Below are 16,824 nucleotides of genomic sequence, written 5' to 3' on the forward strand. Positions count from 1 at the left end.
GTCTCAAAGAAATATTACATCAATTTTTCGTTGATGCGAGTAAGCGTTACCCTTCTGGGAAAGTTGTGATGGAATAATTCCCTCGTAGAATGCTACAGGTACGACCGGTGACTACAATTCTATGCCTTTCGGAGATACTAGCACCTTTGCTTTCCTCACCATTAAAGATATGTGAAGGCTTGTTGCTGTGCTCCTTGTATATTGAGACATTAACAACTCCTTTTTTTATTCCTACTGCTTGTGTAATGCTTCTCGTGGCATTTATTTCTTCGCGAGACGAAGAGGTGATGTTCCGATAGGCTGACAAGATTACATGCATTGTGTTCTGATTCTATGCTGTCATTGTCTGACGAGATCACGTATCTTGTGCTATGATTGGCTGATAGAAGCAAATCAAGCAGCTGCAATCTTGATTTTAGTGTTTCCGAGATTAACATGCCCTATTTGGTACCAGTGATACACCGCATTAAGTATCTCTCCAAAACGCATTATTTTTGGTACGATTTGTTGTGATGTCGATCTAAGGTTAGGAGTACCTTCCAATCTTCCACCTGCAAACTGCTCTTCTGGCTCTCTCTTCCTCTGTTCTTTTATTAGTCTGAATCGTCTTCTTCACATATATGTCCTCACTCAAACAGCCTTACCATCTCAATTGTATAGAATGGACTGCATCCGTTTCAGCAGTGCCCAGGTTCATTCTCTTATGTATATCTTCATTTTTAATTTTATCCCAACCTACAGCATCACCTTCGAAACGCCATCTCCATTGGCAATAAGTTCCTCTTAGTTCTTTCGGTTACTTCATGTGTTTCTGCTCCATACGTTGTTATACTGCGCACCATTACAAACAAAATAACTTACCTTATGAACCGTCTTTCACAAAAAATAACTCACAAACTAACACAATTCCATGATCTGCTTCTACAGCTATACCCTACAAACCACTGTGAAGTACATGGCAGAGAGTACGTCCCTGTGTACCAGTTATTACAGTTTGTTCTGTTCCATTCACATATGGAGCTCGGAAATAATGATTGTTTAAATGCCTCCGCTCGTGTTGTAACTAATCTAGGCTTGTCACGACCCCTATGGGAGCTATACGTAGGGGGATGTAGTATACTCGTAAGTCATCATTTAAAGCCGGTTGTTGAAACTTTTTGAGTAGACTTCATCGGGATAGTTTACGCCTCTCTACAAGAGTCTGCCAGTTCAGTTGCTTCAGCATCTCTGCAACACTCCCTTACCGCCTAAACAAACTTGTGACCAATCGTGTTGCACTGTATACTTTGAATATACCCTGTTAGTTCAAAATGGTTCAAATGGCTCTGAGCACTATGGGACTTAACATCTGAGGTCATCAGTTCCCTAGAACTACTTAAACCTAACTCACCTAAGGACATCACACACATCCATGCCCGAGGCAGGATTCGAACCTGCGACCGTAGCGGTCGCGCGATTCCAGACTGAAGCGCCTAGAACTGCTCGGTCACAGCAGCCAGCATACCCTGTTAGTCCCATCTGGTACGGGCCTCACGCCACTGAGTAATATTCTAGGGTGGATATCATGAGTGCTTTGCAATCAATCTCCTTTACAGATTGATTGCATTTCCACAGTGTTCTATCAATAAACGGAAGTCTGCCACCTGCCTCAACCATAAATGAGCCTATGTGATCATTTTCATATCCCTACAAAGTTACACCCAGGAATTTGTGTGAGTTAAAGGACTCCAGCAGTGACCCATTGACATTACGGTCATAGAATTCGAAATTATGTCGATCTGTGAAGAGCACAATTTTACATTTCTGAACGTTTAAAGCAATTTGCCAATATTTGCAACACTTTGAAATCTTGTCGAGGTCTGACTGAATACACGTGCAGCTTGTTCCAGATAGTTCTTCATTATAGATAACTGCGTCATCTGTGAAAAATCTGAGGTTACTATTAATACTGTCCGCAAGGTGATAGATATGCAGCACGAATAGCAAGGTTCCCAACGCACTTCCCTGTAGCACACATGAAGTTACTTCTACATCTCTCGATGAATCTCCGTCCAACTTGTTGCATTCTCCCTACCAAAAACTCGTCAGTACAATCACATATTTTGCATGCTACTCTATTGGATCCTAGTCATCTGTCATTATACCGATTCCCCCTTTTAATGTCACTGAATTCACTAAGATAATTTTTCCTTTCTGGGCGTTGCACTACAGTTACACACGTTGTACAAAATTTACACGTGTCAGGTACCAAAAATAAAATTACTGTAAGACAAGTACAAAGATAAACAAACACACAAAGAAAAGCTCTGTCTCAGTACCGTTAAGCTTCCATAGAAGGCTCATCATCATGTTACCAAAGAAGGTGCGTCCGGATAAATGTGAAAACTACCGGAAGATTGGCCTGGTAAATCATGCTTGTATACTGCTATTCTGAGTAATACTCAGAAGAATAAAAAGAAAAATAGTAGATTTACTGTACGAAGATTAATACGGTTTGAGAAAAGGAAACGTACAGGAGAAGCTGTTATAACATTACGCTTACTAATGGAAGATAGGTTGATGAAAAACCAGAATATCTTCATTGCGTTACAGGGTCTACGGAAAGCCTTTGCCTATAAAATGTGAAATAAGAATACCCAGGCTAGAAAAATAAAAGTTGGAGGAGAAGAAATACGATCTGAGCCAGGACTGCAGCTTATCACCACTGTTGTTCAGTTCCCTCGAAGAAACAATGAAAGAACAGTAAGAAAATATCGAAAGAAGGGTGAAATTGCAATTGAAAAGGACGACGATGCTCAGGTTATGTGTGATCGGATTTAAGGAATATTTAAAAGGCCTGTTCAAATGGGTGGAAAGCACATTTACCACAAAATACCACTTACGGCTAAACACTGTGACGGCGAAAGTGTTGTAAAGTAGCAGAAAGAGAATAACTATACACTATCCAGAATGAGATTTTTCAGTCGTCAGTGGCGTGTCCGCTGATATGAAACTTCCTGGCAGATTAAAACTGTGTGCCGGACCGAGACTCGAACTCGAGACCTTTGACTTCCGCGGGAAAGTGATCTACCATTTATTTTTATTTATTTATTTATTTTTTTGCATTTTGTTCGATGTTGATCGTTGTGTTTGGTCGTTGCGAACGTCACATGACATCCGTTCAAGTTCGTTTGTTGATCCTTCCACTCAGTTTTTTTATTACAGAGGCTAACCAGCTCTCTGACCGAACACGTTGAGCTACCGTGCCGGCTATCATCTAAGCTACCCAAGCACGACTCACGACGCGTCCTCACAGCTTCAATTCTGCCAGTACCTGGTCTCCTACCTTCCAAACTTCACAGAAGCAAGTAGAGCACTTGCCCGCGAAAGGCAAAGGTCCCGAGTTCGAGTCTCGGTTCAAAACACAGTTTTAATCTGCCAGGAAGTTTCAACTACACTGTATGATCAAAAGTATCGGACACCCCTATGTAATACAGAATTGACCACTAGATGTCGGGAGAGGCGAACCCGACAGTATAAAAGGAGCCGGGAAGTATTGTGTTATACGAATGCGTGGTGTCTGTCCAAAAGACAGCACGCTTTCATATAATTTGATAGGTCTAGCTGGGCAATGAATACACCATCTTCAGTGCGGGTGCACAAATACGTCCGACTTCCTGTGGGAACCTCAGAGACCAAACATGGAGGAAATGGACAGGACAGCGGATAGGTTGCCCTCGTTGGGAATGTGGATCGGCCGTCAGGCGTGCCGAGATGGCCCGCGAGTTGACGATAACGCTGTGTCCCGGATGGTGCAGTAGTTAACGCACCTGCTTAGTGAGAAGGAAATCGTGGGTTTGAATCCCGGTCCGGTGCACATTATCAATCGTCGACGCTGATTCCGCGTAATGTCCCAATGCAGCTGACAGCAATGATCCCCTGCCTTTACTTTCCTTTCTTCCCCTCTCCACCTTCAATTTACATATTAAGTATTGTGCAGTCAGTAGAGAAGCAGTAACAGTGAAACGGGTCAGCTAGGAGGGGTCAGTGATTTCGAAAGGGGACTATTATCCGTTGGATGTCATCTGAGTAATTTGGGGGGGGGGGGGGGAGTTTCAATTTTTCTGAAGCTGCCCATGTCGACTGTTGGTAATGTGACTGTGAAGTGGAAACGCGATGGAACAGCCGTAGCTCAATCATACGACCAGGCAGTCCTAATGTGCTGACGGACAGGTATTATCGAGCACTGCGGAAGCGGGTTTTAAAAAAACAACTTAAAAGCAGTGGAAGGAATGATTCGGGAGTTTGAAAGTGTTACCAGCTTTTCAGCCGGGGTAATGCCTATGCGTAGGGAGTTAAAACTGATGGGGTACATTGGTAAGAGCCGCTCCTCGCAAGTCACACATTTATGCGGTCATTGCTAAGCGACGCTTGCGGTGGTGTAAAGAGCGATGCCGCTGCACAATGGATGACTGGAAGCGAGTGATCTAGAGTGATGAATCACGCTACACCTTCTGGCAACCCGATGGATTGCCTGGCGAACGTATCTGCCATCACGTGCAACGCAAACAGTGAAGAACAGAGGATATGCTGCTACGGTGCGGATGTTTTTCGTTGTTAGAGTGTAGTCTCCTTGTTGCGCTAAAGAAAACGCTAAATGCAGGTGGAAATGAACATATTTTACAGCATCGTCCACTGCTACAGCAGAGAGAGAGAGAGAAGACGATGACTGTATCAAGATGACGATGCTTGTTGTCGTAAAGAAACGATAGTTGTTTGTAGACAATAACATTGCTGAATTGAACTGGCACGTCGAGAGTGGCGACCTGGACCCAATCGAACACCTTTGGGATGACGTAGGACGTCTACTTCGCTCCAGAAGCCTGAGTCCACAATCGCTACTTTCTCTGATTTCAGCATTTTAGGAAAAAAGGGGCGTCATGCCTTAACATGTATTCAGACACTTCACTGAAAGTGTCCCCAACAGACTTCACACAATTACAAACGCTAAAGGTGGGAAAACCGCCTGTTCATGTCCCTAAGTGTACTATTTTAACACTAAAACAGCGAATGACAGAGAAGCGGAACAAATAAAAAAAAATCTAATATCTACGAAGCAATAATATCCAAGACACGTGAAGCATGAAAGATCTCAGTTGACTGGCAGAGGTGAAGAAAACTTTCTTTCTTCCGTAAAATTCTAGGCGCGCAGTCCGGAACCGTGCGACTGCTACGGTCGCAGGTTCGAATCCTGCCTCGGGCATGGATGTGTGTGATGTCCTTAGGTTAGTTAGGTTTAAGTAGTTCTAAGTTCTAGGGGACTGATAACCACAGCAGTTGAGTCCCATAGTGCTCAGAACCATTTGAACCATTTCTTCCGTAAAAGAGCTATACTGGTGTCAGATATTGATGAAAAAATGAGGAAGATGCTCTTGACTCTGCATATCTGGAGCACAGCATTTTATGAGAGTACAACATGAATCGTTGCATAGCAAAAAGAAGCTAGAAGCTTCTGATAAGTGATGTTATAGAAGAATGGTGAATATTGAGTAGACAGACAAAGTTTCAAATGGATAAGTACTGAGACGAACAGAGCACAAAAAGAGTTTTCGAAGATCCTTGCCTGAAGAAGAGATATTTAAGTGGGACATCTGCTACGCTTTCCAGGAACAGTTAATTTACACATGAAGAAATGGTAGAGAGGAAAACTACATTGCCTGACAAAGAAGTGAAGCAGCCAGAAGACGTTATTACACTCATGCTCATAAATTAAGGATAAGGATGATGGTGAAACAACGATCTGGTTGACGGTTTGCGAGTTAAAATCAATTCGGTGTATAACCATGTGGTACATTTGACCTGCTGTCGTCGCACGGTGGCGCTGGCAGCAGTCCACATACGCAGAGGCGTGTTCGTGGATGTCAGAGTATGGTGCAGCGAGTAAGTTTGCAGACGTTTTCAGACGTGCTAATGGTGACTGTGTGTTGAAGAACATATATTGATGACGTTATGAGGGTTAGAATACTAGGGCGACTGGAAGCTGGTTAAACACAGCAGGTCGTAGCACGGGCCCTCCGTGTGCTACAAAGTGTGATCTCAAGATTATGGCAACGATTCCAGCAGACAGGAAACGTGTCCAGGCGCTACAGTACGGGACGTCCACAGTGTACAACACCACAAGAAGTCCAATGTCTCACCATCAGTGCCCGCAGACGGCCACGGAGTACTGCAGGTAGCGTTGCTCGGGACCTTACTCCAGCCACTGTGTGCCTCCAGACACACAGTCTACAGACGACTGAAAAGCCATGGTTTATTCGCTCGGAGACCTGCAAGGTGCATTCCACTGACCCCTGGTCACAGGAGAGCCCGTAAAGCCTGGTGTCAAGAACACAGTACATGGTCGTTGGAACAGTGGTCCCAGGTTATGTTCAACGACGAGTCCAGGTATAGTCAGAACAGTGATTCTCGCCGGGTTTTCATCTGGCTTAAACCAAGAACCAGATCACAACCTCTTAATGTCCCTGAAAGGGACTTGTATGGAAGCAGTGGTTTGATGGTGCGGTATGTTTTCGACAGAGGAACTCTAACAGGTCAGGTGTATCGGGACGCCATTTTGCACCAGTATGTCCGCCTGTTCAGTGGTGCAGTGGATCCCACCTTCCTCCTGATGGATGATAACGCACGGCCCCGCCGAGCTGCCATCGTGGAGGAGTACCTCAAAACAAATGATATCAGGCGAATGGAGTGGCCTGCCTGTTCTCCAGACCTAAACCCCATCGAGCATGTCTGGGATGCTCTCGGTCGGCGTATCGTTGCGTGTCTTCGAACCCCTGGGACACTTCAGGAGCTCCGACAGTCACTGGTGCAAGAATGGGAGGCTATAACCCAGCAGCAGCTGGACCACCTGATCCAGAGTATGCCTAAACGGTGTGCGGCCTGTGTACGTGTGCATGGTGATCATATAAAATACTGACGTCGGGGGTGCATGCGCAGGAAACAGTGGCGTTTTGTAGCACATGTGTTTCGCGACGGTTTTCTCAACTTATCACCAATACCTTGGACTTACAGATCTGTGTCGTGTGTGTTCCCTGTGTGCCTATGCTATTAGCGCCAGTTTTGTGTAGTGCCACGTTGTGTGGCACCACATTCTCCAATTATCCTTAATTTATGAGCATGAGTGTAGATATCACTGTAACTTCGTAGATGTAAACACCATTAGCAGGTATGTAAATGAATAGACTTGTTCTTCTCTGACAGGAAGGACGACCACAGAGTGCATTAGTGTTCTTTATGTTTACCATTGTTGTTAGACGTGGTATGATACACAAAGGGCGTGAACAATGTCATGTTGAGTTGTCACATTGAAATACTCTCGTGTGAGACAACTTTATCATCAACTGATGGAGCCATCATGTATGACTCCAGTCATGGCTGGAAGTGACTGAGTAATGTTTGAGGGCACATCAATACGCCAGGGACATCCTGAGTGCATATATGTTACCTCCCATGGGATAGTATAGTGGCGCCAGTTTTCAACAGGTCAAAGCACGAGCACACATGGCACGCCTCTCTATGAATCATCCACGTGACATTGAGGTACTCGTGTGGCCAGTAAGTTCCCCAGAACTGACCCCCATAGGACATCTGTGGAACCACTTCGGACGTTAACTCTGTCGCCGTGTCAATATCCAGGATCTCGAGGGCAAGTTACAACGTTGCGGGCCTGCTTGGTTTAGAAGATACAACGAGTTTAAGACTCCCTTTTCAATCTTATCAGTGCATTCACCCGAATACAGGGGGTGCAACGCCTTCTACATCTACATCTGCGTGATTACTCTTTTACTATCAAGTGCTTAGTTGAGGGTTCAATGAATCACCTTCAAGCTGTCACTCTACCGTTCCACTTTCGAAAGGCGCGCGGGAAAAACGAGCACTAAAATTTTTCTGTGCGAGCCCTGATTTCTCTTATTTTATCGTGATGATCATTTCTCCCTATATGGGCGGGTGTCAACAGAATGTTTTGGCAATCGGAGGAGAAAACTGGTGATTGAAAGCTCATGAGAAGGTCCCGTCGCAACCAAAAACGCCTTTAAATAAGAATATACAGCCTACAGTTGCAAGTTAACTTTATCGTTTACCTAGGTTTCAACGTTATTAATAACGTCTTCTTACTTGTGACTTATCGAGTAATCGAAATTTAGCTGATTTCTTTTAGTACTCATGTGAATAACTTCACTCTTTTCCTTATTCAGGGTCAACTGCCACTTTTCGCACCATTCAGATATCTTATCTAAATCATTTTGCAAGTTGTTTTGATCATCTGATGACTTTACAAGACGGTAAATGACAGAATCATCTGCAAACAATCTAAGACGGCTACTCAGATTGTCTCCTATGTCGTCAATATAGATCAGGAACAATAGAGGGCTTATAACACTTCATTGGGTAACGCCGGATATCACTTCTGTTTTACTCGACGACTTTGCGTCTATTACTACAAACTGTGACCTTTCTGACAGGAAATCACCATCCAGTCGCACAACAGGGGCGATATTTCATAGCACGCAGTTTGATTAGAAGACGCTTGTGAGGAACGGTGTCGAAAACCTTGTGGAAATCTAAAAATATGGAATCAATTTGACATCCCCTGTCGATAGCACTCCTTACGATATGAGTATAAACAGTTATCTGAGTTTCACAAGAACGATATTTTTTGAATGCGTGCTATGTTTCAATAAATCGTTTTCTTCGAGGTAATTCATAATGCTCGAACACAGGTTATGTTAAAAAACCCTACTGCAAATCGACATTAGTGATACGGACCTGTAATTCAGCGGATTTCTTCTATTTCCCTTTCTGTGTATTGGAGTGGCTTAAGCAATTTTCCAGTCCTTACGTACGGATTTTTGTGTGAGCGAACAGTTGTATATAATTGCTAAAGATGGAGTTATTGTATCAGAATACTCTGAAAGGAACCTGACTGGCATACAGTCTGGACCGGAAGCCTTGCCTTTACTGATTTAAGCTGCTTTGCTACACCGAGGATATCTACTTCGATATTTCTCTTCTTAGTAGTTGTTCTTGACTGTAATTCAGGTACATTTACTTCGTCTTCTTTGGTGGAGGAGTTTCGGAAAATCGTGTTTAATAAGTCTGCTTTAGTGGCACTGTCATCAGTGACTTTACCGTTGTTATCGCTCAGTGGAGGTATTGATTGCGTCTTGCCACTGGTGTGCTTTATGTATGACAAGAATCTCTTTGAGTTTTCTGCCAGATTCCGAGACAGAGTTTCGTTGTGGAAATTATAAAAGCATCTCGCATTGAAGTACGCGCTGTATTTCGAACTTCTGAAAAATATTGTCAATCTTGGGGATTTTACCTTCTTTTAAATTTGGCACGCTTGATATACAGGACATAAAATCCCGTCTGTTGCCTGCGATCATTTTTGCGTTAATAATTGGCAATCAATGCTGTACAATTGCAATAAAGTCATGAGATGTTCAATTGACTCCTTTATTAGAAAATGTTACGTGTTTCGGGATTACACCCATTTTCAGACATAACAAACTTCAACTCCTTCCTAACCAACCAGGCGTACAGCCTTGACAACTCGAAACAGTCATACGTTATTCGACACTTTCTTTGAGTTGTCAAGGCTGTACGCCTGGTTGGTTAGGAAGGAGCTGAAGTTTGTGTCTGAAGATGGGTGTAATCCCGAAACGCGAAACATGTTATAATAAAATAATCAATTGAACATCTCGTGACTTTATTGAGATTGTACAGCATTGGTTGTCAATTATTTGGCACGCTTGTTTCATTGCTTCTGCCACAGCGATCTGACCCGTTTTGTTTACCATGGGGGATCAATACCATCACTTATTGATTTGTGTGTATATATCTTTCAAATGCCGTCGACACTATCTCTCTGAAATCATTCCCCATGTTTTAGACGCTTACATGACCAGATCGGAAGGAGTGTTTCATACTGACAAGTTCTGTGTAATTTTGGCTTGATTTTTTAATCTCTGAAATAACATCACATACCCTTTCGGCCGGTATAGTTTCATTTCGTTTTCCCTCACTATTCTGTGTGCTTCACTTTTTTCAGACAGTGTAGCAGGGACAGGCAAAGACTAGAATATACAAAGCACGTTATGGTAAAATATGTTTGTAGTAGCTGACTGGAGATGAAAACATTAGCAGAAGATAGGATAGTAGGGACAGCGGCCAATTAGTAAAGAAGGAAGCTTGTAACTTAACGTCCCGTCGAAGAGGACTCGCTTGCGTTAAGGTAGCGGGTGGGAGCCAAAGGCATCATCACTGCGTTTCCATTCAGCTGTTTAGAAAACAACGGAAAACTGAAAATCGGATGGTAGGATGGGGATTTGAACTGTTATCCTCCAGAATATGTTCACTACCTTACTATTGCTCGGTAAGCCAGTTGAAAGAATTAGAAAAGCGGTATGTGTGCTGTGTTTGTAAGAAAAAGTATTTCTACTGACAGGTGTAGTTCGCTGTTCATAACACGACCCGATTTGTCTCTTCAGTCTCATACAGGAACTGTTACGCAAGATGCTATTTTCGCGCCTTTTTTTCGCAGTTTTAGATGAAAATAATTTGTGTTACTGCTTGGATCTATTTATGTAGAGTGCGTAGGTTGTATCATGGTGGTTAACATTTTGAATGGCTGCATGAAAGGAAGTTTTATATTGCTGTTAACTGTAAGGTACAGTTAGAGGTTGTTAGCGTTATTCTTTGTTTTGCGCGTTTTGGTTCTCTGTTCCTTCACACACGACAGTGTCCTACCGCTACCATGTTTCCAGCGTGGAGACACGGAGGCAAGATGCCTTTCAGAAACGTCACCTGCAAGATCATGAGTCGATGTAAAGGCTTACACTGCTGTGGAGGTATTCTTTATACAGTACAACCACAAGAAAACTGGCGTAAGGATGTCGAGTGAATCACTTTGTAGACTTTGTATCAAAGCAGTTAGCAAAGAGCCATGATTAAATTGCGTAGGTTTGCCCCGTGAGTTGGAAACTTCTTGAGTAATTCGCACAGCACACCATGTTGTGAAGCTTTAAGATTTCAGATTCAGGGGTTGTGGCTCATTATGAACTTCATTTAACCAAGAACAACAATTCTCCTAATGTTTTTTGCAGAAATAAAGTAGTTGGGATTGTGGTTGTGTGGCAATGTGTCCAAATTATTTTGTTTGCTAGAGGATCCGCAGTCATCATAAGCTGCGTAAACAATAACGTGTGTGTGTGTGTGTGTGTGTGTGTGTGTGTGTGTGTGTGTGTGTGTGTGTGCGCGCGCTTGTGTGCGTGAGAGAGAGAGAAATTTTTGGATTTTCCAATGTTAGTACGAGTTGTACAGTAGAGATGGGCAAAGTCGTTCATCCTTGGGAACTAGTTCACTGGTGATCGCTCTTTTTTGGGAACCGTTCATTTTTACTTGTTCACCGTTCATTGTGCTTGGTATATGGTTCTTATGAAAAACTGAAAATTAGTAGCATAGGTGACTGAAGATGGAAGGCGCCAAGTGGGGGCACTTGCCTCCCACCTGGAGTACAGAGTTTTTATTCATAACAGAATTCTCACACACTTGTAATTTTCGTGTTTCTGCAAAACATCTCGTTTAGCCAACTGTAGCTTTATGTGGCTGACCGCAGTGAACTAATATAAGGTGGCGCACGATAAACCGACCCCGAGTACAGACTGCTCGCCAGTTGCCCACGATTTGTGACCGCTACGAGCAGAATAGATAAACATGTAATAATCAGGCAGTGAAGAAATAAGCTAATGCAAGCAACTTCGAAACATTAGATGACGATTGGTAAGCGACAATGAGCAGTCTAGTGCTCGGGGCCGATTTTTCGTGCGCCACCCTGCGCCACTGAAATAATACAGTAGGAGTTATCATATTCTCTTTACAAAATGTGACACCATACACTCTGTTACGAAACTTGGGCTTCATTCGGTTGTAAGTCGGTCTGCCTTCCATAACAATGAACTTACTCTTTATCCTGGGATAAAAAAAAAGACGGAAAATGGCCACTCGTGTGTGCCGTGTGGCGACGTCCTTTGCATGTCTAATAAGAAAGAATCTTGCCTTTTTACGAATATTTCTTCTGCCGTTTATCGAAATAGTGAAGAAAGCTGATACGCCGTTTTGTTGCCTGAAAATATGTATTAAATACCACATAATTTTTATGTTATTTACGTAATTATAAAATACATTTTAACTACCGGTCGTGGACGCTGAATAGAATACGAAGAGAACCAGAAATTTAGAGTTCAAAAAACGTTTGAAACAGATCGAGAATGGGAGTCCGAAGTGAACGAAACGAACAACAACTCAGTACTGAACTAACTATGAGCAGTCGGCAGTGGAACTGTGACGAGTGGCCACGCGAAGAAGGACGAGTCCGGCCGAGCAGACCGAGACAGGGACAGACGCGAACGGGACCGAGGCTGGAACGAGACCGGCCCACTTGGCTTTCGGGAACGAGACCGACCGTTTCCCGTTCCCGTGAACTATAAGTAGAAAGCCGCGACCGAAGTGAAATATGAAAGACCGTTCCTTAGAATTCGTTCCTCGCTCGTTCAGTTCATCTTGGTGAACCGTTCCTTTGGAACTGTTAGTTCGTGAACTACCCATCTCTATTGTACAGGCTTGCCGGACGCCCTTTCCGCCGGAACAGAATTTGTGCAATCTATCTGTTTCCGCCTAGTGGTAGAAGATCCAAAGAAGAGCAGCACTTTTTTCTTTACAATTTCGTTTAGCATATGTGAAAGAGTCACGGAGATGCTCAGACAACTCCAGTGGCAGACTCTGCAAGAGAGGCGTTCTGCGTTACGGTTTGGTCTACTGCTATGGAGATTCGCAAGCGTACCTTCCCAAGAGTCAATCAGCATATTTCTTTCCACTATGTATATCCCTCGGAAAGACCATTAAGATAAGGTTAGAGAGATTCAAGTCCACGCAGAGGCTTCTCAGTGATCGTTGTTCCCGCGAACCATTCGTGACTGGAACAAGGAAAGTGGGAAACATGACTCGTAAACAAAATACCCTCCGCCCCACAAAGAAAGGTGGCTTTTCAGAGTATAGCTGTAGATGTAGATACCTTGTGGAAGTGTCCGAAAGTTTTCTAAATATCTGAGAATCGTGCAACAGAGGCGAGACGTGAGCACCAGTCCGATATTGACATAGGAGGATGTTGGGAAACGCTTAGGAACCATATCCAGGCCACTGGCATACTGTTCCTCGTTTTTAATCCGCCAGAAGAATTCGATCCGTAGCCGCGCGTCCCAGAATCCCGGAATCAGCGTGCTAAAGCGAGCAGCTATCCAGGCAGATCCTGCACATTTGAGTGTAAGTTTCAGTTTCCGTCATTTTAACATTGAGATTGTTACGCAGTATAGTGGACATCGACTTTCTGATGGTGGGGCTGGTGCTGCAGGTGCCGTGGCACTGCGCCGTAAGTTCGCATAAACTCTGTCCAACATTCGTGGTGTATGGTTAATGCTTCCGCTGCAGCAATGATCCGTGCAGCCAGATCTTCCTCTGACTGGACAGGGGTTTCGAACATGGCTCTTCATGAGGCCCCACAAGAAAAATTCCAAAGGGGTTGAATCTGTGGAGCTTGGTGACCAAGCATGTGGTTCACCTCGACCGAGCTACCTTTCCCCGTATACCATGTTCAAATTGTTTCGGACTCGAACTGCAAAATGTACTGCCGCGCCATCATGCTGGAATCACAGCTCGTGCCGAATCATCATCAATAGCATATCTTCCAAGAACTCCACGAATGTCAAGTACCTGTTAGCTGGGGAAGAAAAATGTAAGCCCAATTACACGCCATCACAGATGCCTGCCCAAAGACAGATGTCGAAGGTGTGCTGAAGTTCTCATGTACACGTAGCTTTGGGTTCTTTTTGTTCCCAAGTGTGACTACTTCGGGCATTCAAAACACCTTCCCTGTTGAAATTCACTTCGTCGGTGAACAAAATTCGCCTTGGAAACTGAGGAAAATCCACACAATGGTGTAAAGATCAAGTACAGAAATTGACTCGTTGCACAAAATCCGCTGGGAACATGGCGTGTATCTTCTGAAGGTGATACGTGTGGAATTACTGTTCACGCAGAACACTCCAGACAGACGAGTGAGACACATGCAAGTCACGTGCAATGACTCGAGAACTCGTCGATGGGTTCTCTACATGATGAAGCACTTCCAACGATTACCACAGTGTGCCGCGTTCTTGGAGCACCACACTTTGCGCTGTCGCCCGTGAATTTCCCACTTACCCGCAGCCGTTGTTCTACTCTGGCAAACACACGATTTGGAAAGTACTCGTGGCACAGATGTTAGCTTCTCTTCCATTGCGGCGAGCTTCACCATAAATTAACAATATATCGGTGTACCCTGCGAAAATGTACTCAGACGTCCTGGTACCTTTTTACCACATGGTGTGGTTTTTCTGATGTATTGTGTTTCTACAGTGACTGTTTTGTTTCACAGTTTGTCATCTGCAACTACTTACACCTTAAAGTAGGTAAATTCTTTAATCCAAAATTACGATCTGAAAATTGCTATGGCTATGCGTGAAATTAATTAATTCTGTGTGTGTGTGTGTGTGTGTGTGTGTGTGTGTGTGTGTGTGTGCGTGTGTGTATGTATGTATGTGTGTCTATTTACAACACTTACGTTTTCTTTTTCCTCATCTTCATCACTGTCAAACACTGCACTACACACACACACACACACACACACACACACACACAAAATGCACAGACACCTCTGAAAGATTCAGAACAACTTCCAGGATCACCATCAACTGTTCCACCATCAGCCATCTTGTTTTGACACGGTCAACTGTTCCACTGTCCTCCATATTTGTTTATACAGCTGGTAAAAAGTGAAACAGTGACAGTGACAGTTCAATGTATAACGTTTGATAGTGATGAAGATGAGGAAAAAGAAAATGTAAGTGATACAAATAGACACACACACACACACACACACACACACACACACACACACACACAGATGACAAACTGTGAAACAAAATAGGCACTGTAGAAACACAATACATGAGAAAAACCACACCATTTGGTAAAAAGGTATGAATTCATAATTTTATGTGTTTTTTCAAATATCTGTTATTACGATTTAAAAACTAATAGTAACATGTATACAAACAGTAAAGCACATTCCGTATCTATAACAGCCATAAAACAAAAGCCCACTGAAGATGCTGCAACTGCAGTGAAACGTGTTTGGGTTAAAAAACAAAATAGTGTTTTGCTAAAGGCGGAACCCATCCAAAAACATATGTATTGTTAAAGTAAACACGGAAAAAAGAGCTTCAACCCCAAGATGATTAAAGATACAATCGCCTGTAAGGAACACTGCGTACTAACATTAATATCTAAGCCAGGGCTACAGTTAAAACAAAAAAACTCACATATGTATATCATGATTATCAGTCCTCCTCTTCTATATGCATGCTATGTTTGTTCCATGTCATGACTTGTAGTCTCACTGAGACCGCTGAAAAGCCTGAAATAATTAAGTAGTAGACAGTTAATGGAACCTACCCCATGTGGAATCTTAATACGGTACCGAGACGTAGTAGAAAAGAATTGGTTTTGAGTTACCACCTCCGCTCACAATTTTTTAAAATAAAGAAGATTAAATAAGGGTTTATAGTTCCTAAGTGATAGAAATGAAGCTTACGATTTTCAAAACTTCGCAAATTTTGTTAAATTAGCTAAATACATTTGATAATACCTTGCGTTCGGCACTAACGGCAGACCGTATTACATTACAAGCGGAAGTCGTATAGACGTCGGTCACGCTTTGTGAAAACGAGCGGAAATGACTTCTGTCATTAGCGACTGATTACACGATAGCGTTTCCTGATGACATGATGTGAAGAAGTCCTTAGACTTTGACAGGTGACTACCAATAATGCTGTCTGTGCTGAGCAAACAGTGTGGGTGATATTTGAAAACTGACTTGGCGTTTGAGATCGTTATTGTAGCGTAAAAGCAGTCACAATTATATTCATTTTCTTGACCCTTGTAATTTGCAACAGAAAAATATAAAGGCAACTTGCTAACAATCCAGAACGGAAGTTTAACGACGGTGGAGAAGGTAAGGCAAAAACTAGCTCTTACAGCAGAGAGAGGGTAACCATTGCCGCGAACTGACTTCGGTTTGCAATTTAATCAGAATATGATTCAGTTCAAGTGAACGTGCCTTACAAGACATTAGTACTGCTGAAACCACAGCATCACCACGTTTTTACACACACGCACACACACACACACACACACACACACACACACACACACACACACACATACTCTACTACACTCAATACTTCAACAATTCAGTGCAGAAAGGACTTAAACTGAAGCGCCAAAGAAACTGGTATAGGAATGCTTATACAAATACAAAGATGTGTAAACAGGCAGAAGATGGCGCTACGGTCGGCAACGCCTGTATAAGACAAAAGAGTCTGGCGCAGTTGTTAGATCGGTTACTGCTGCTACAACTGCAGGTTACCAACATTTAAACGAGTTCGAACGTGGTGTTATGGTCGGCGCACGAGCGATGGGACACAGCGTCTCCACAGCGGTGAAGTGGAGATTATCTCGTACGACCATTTCATGAGTGTACTGTGAATATTAGGAATCCGTTGAAACATCAAATCTCCGACATCGCTGCGGCCGGGTAAAGATCCTGGAAGAACGGGACCAACGACGACTGAAGAGAATAATTCAACGTGACAGAGATGCAACTCTTCCGCAAATTGCTGCATATTTCAACGC

This window comes from Schistocerca serialis, chromosome 4, assembly GCF_023864345.2.
Source record: "Schistocerca serialis cubense isolate TAMUIC-IGC-003099 chromosome 4, iqSchSeri2.2, whole genome shotgun sequence".
Lineage (NCBI taxonomy): Eukaryota > Metazoa > Arthropoda > Insecta > Orthoptera > Acrididae > Schistocerca > Schistocerca serialis.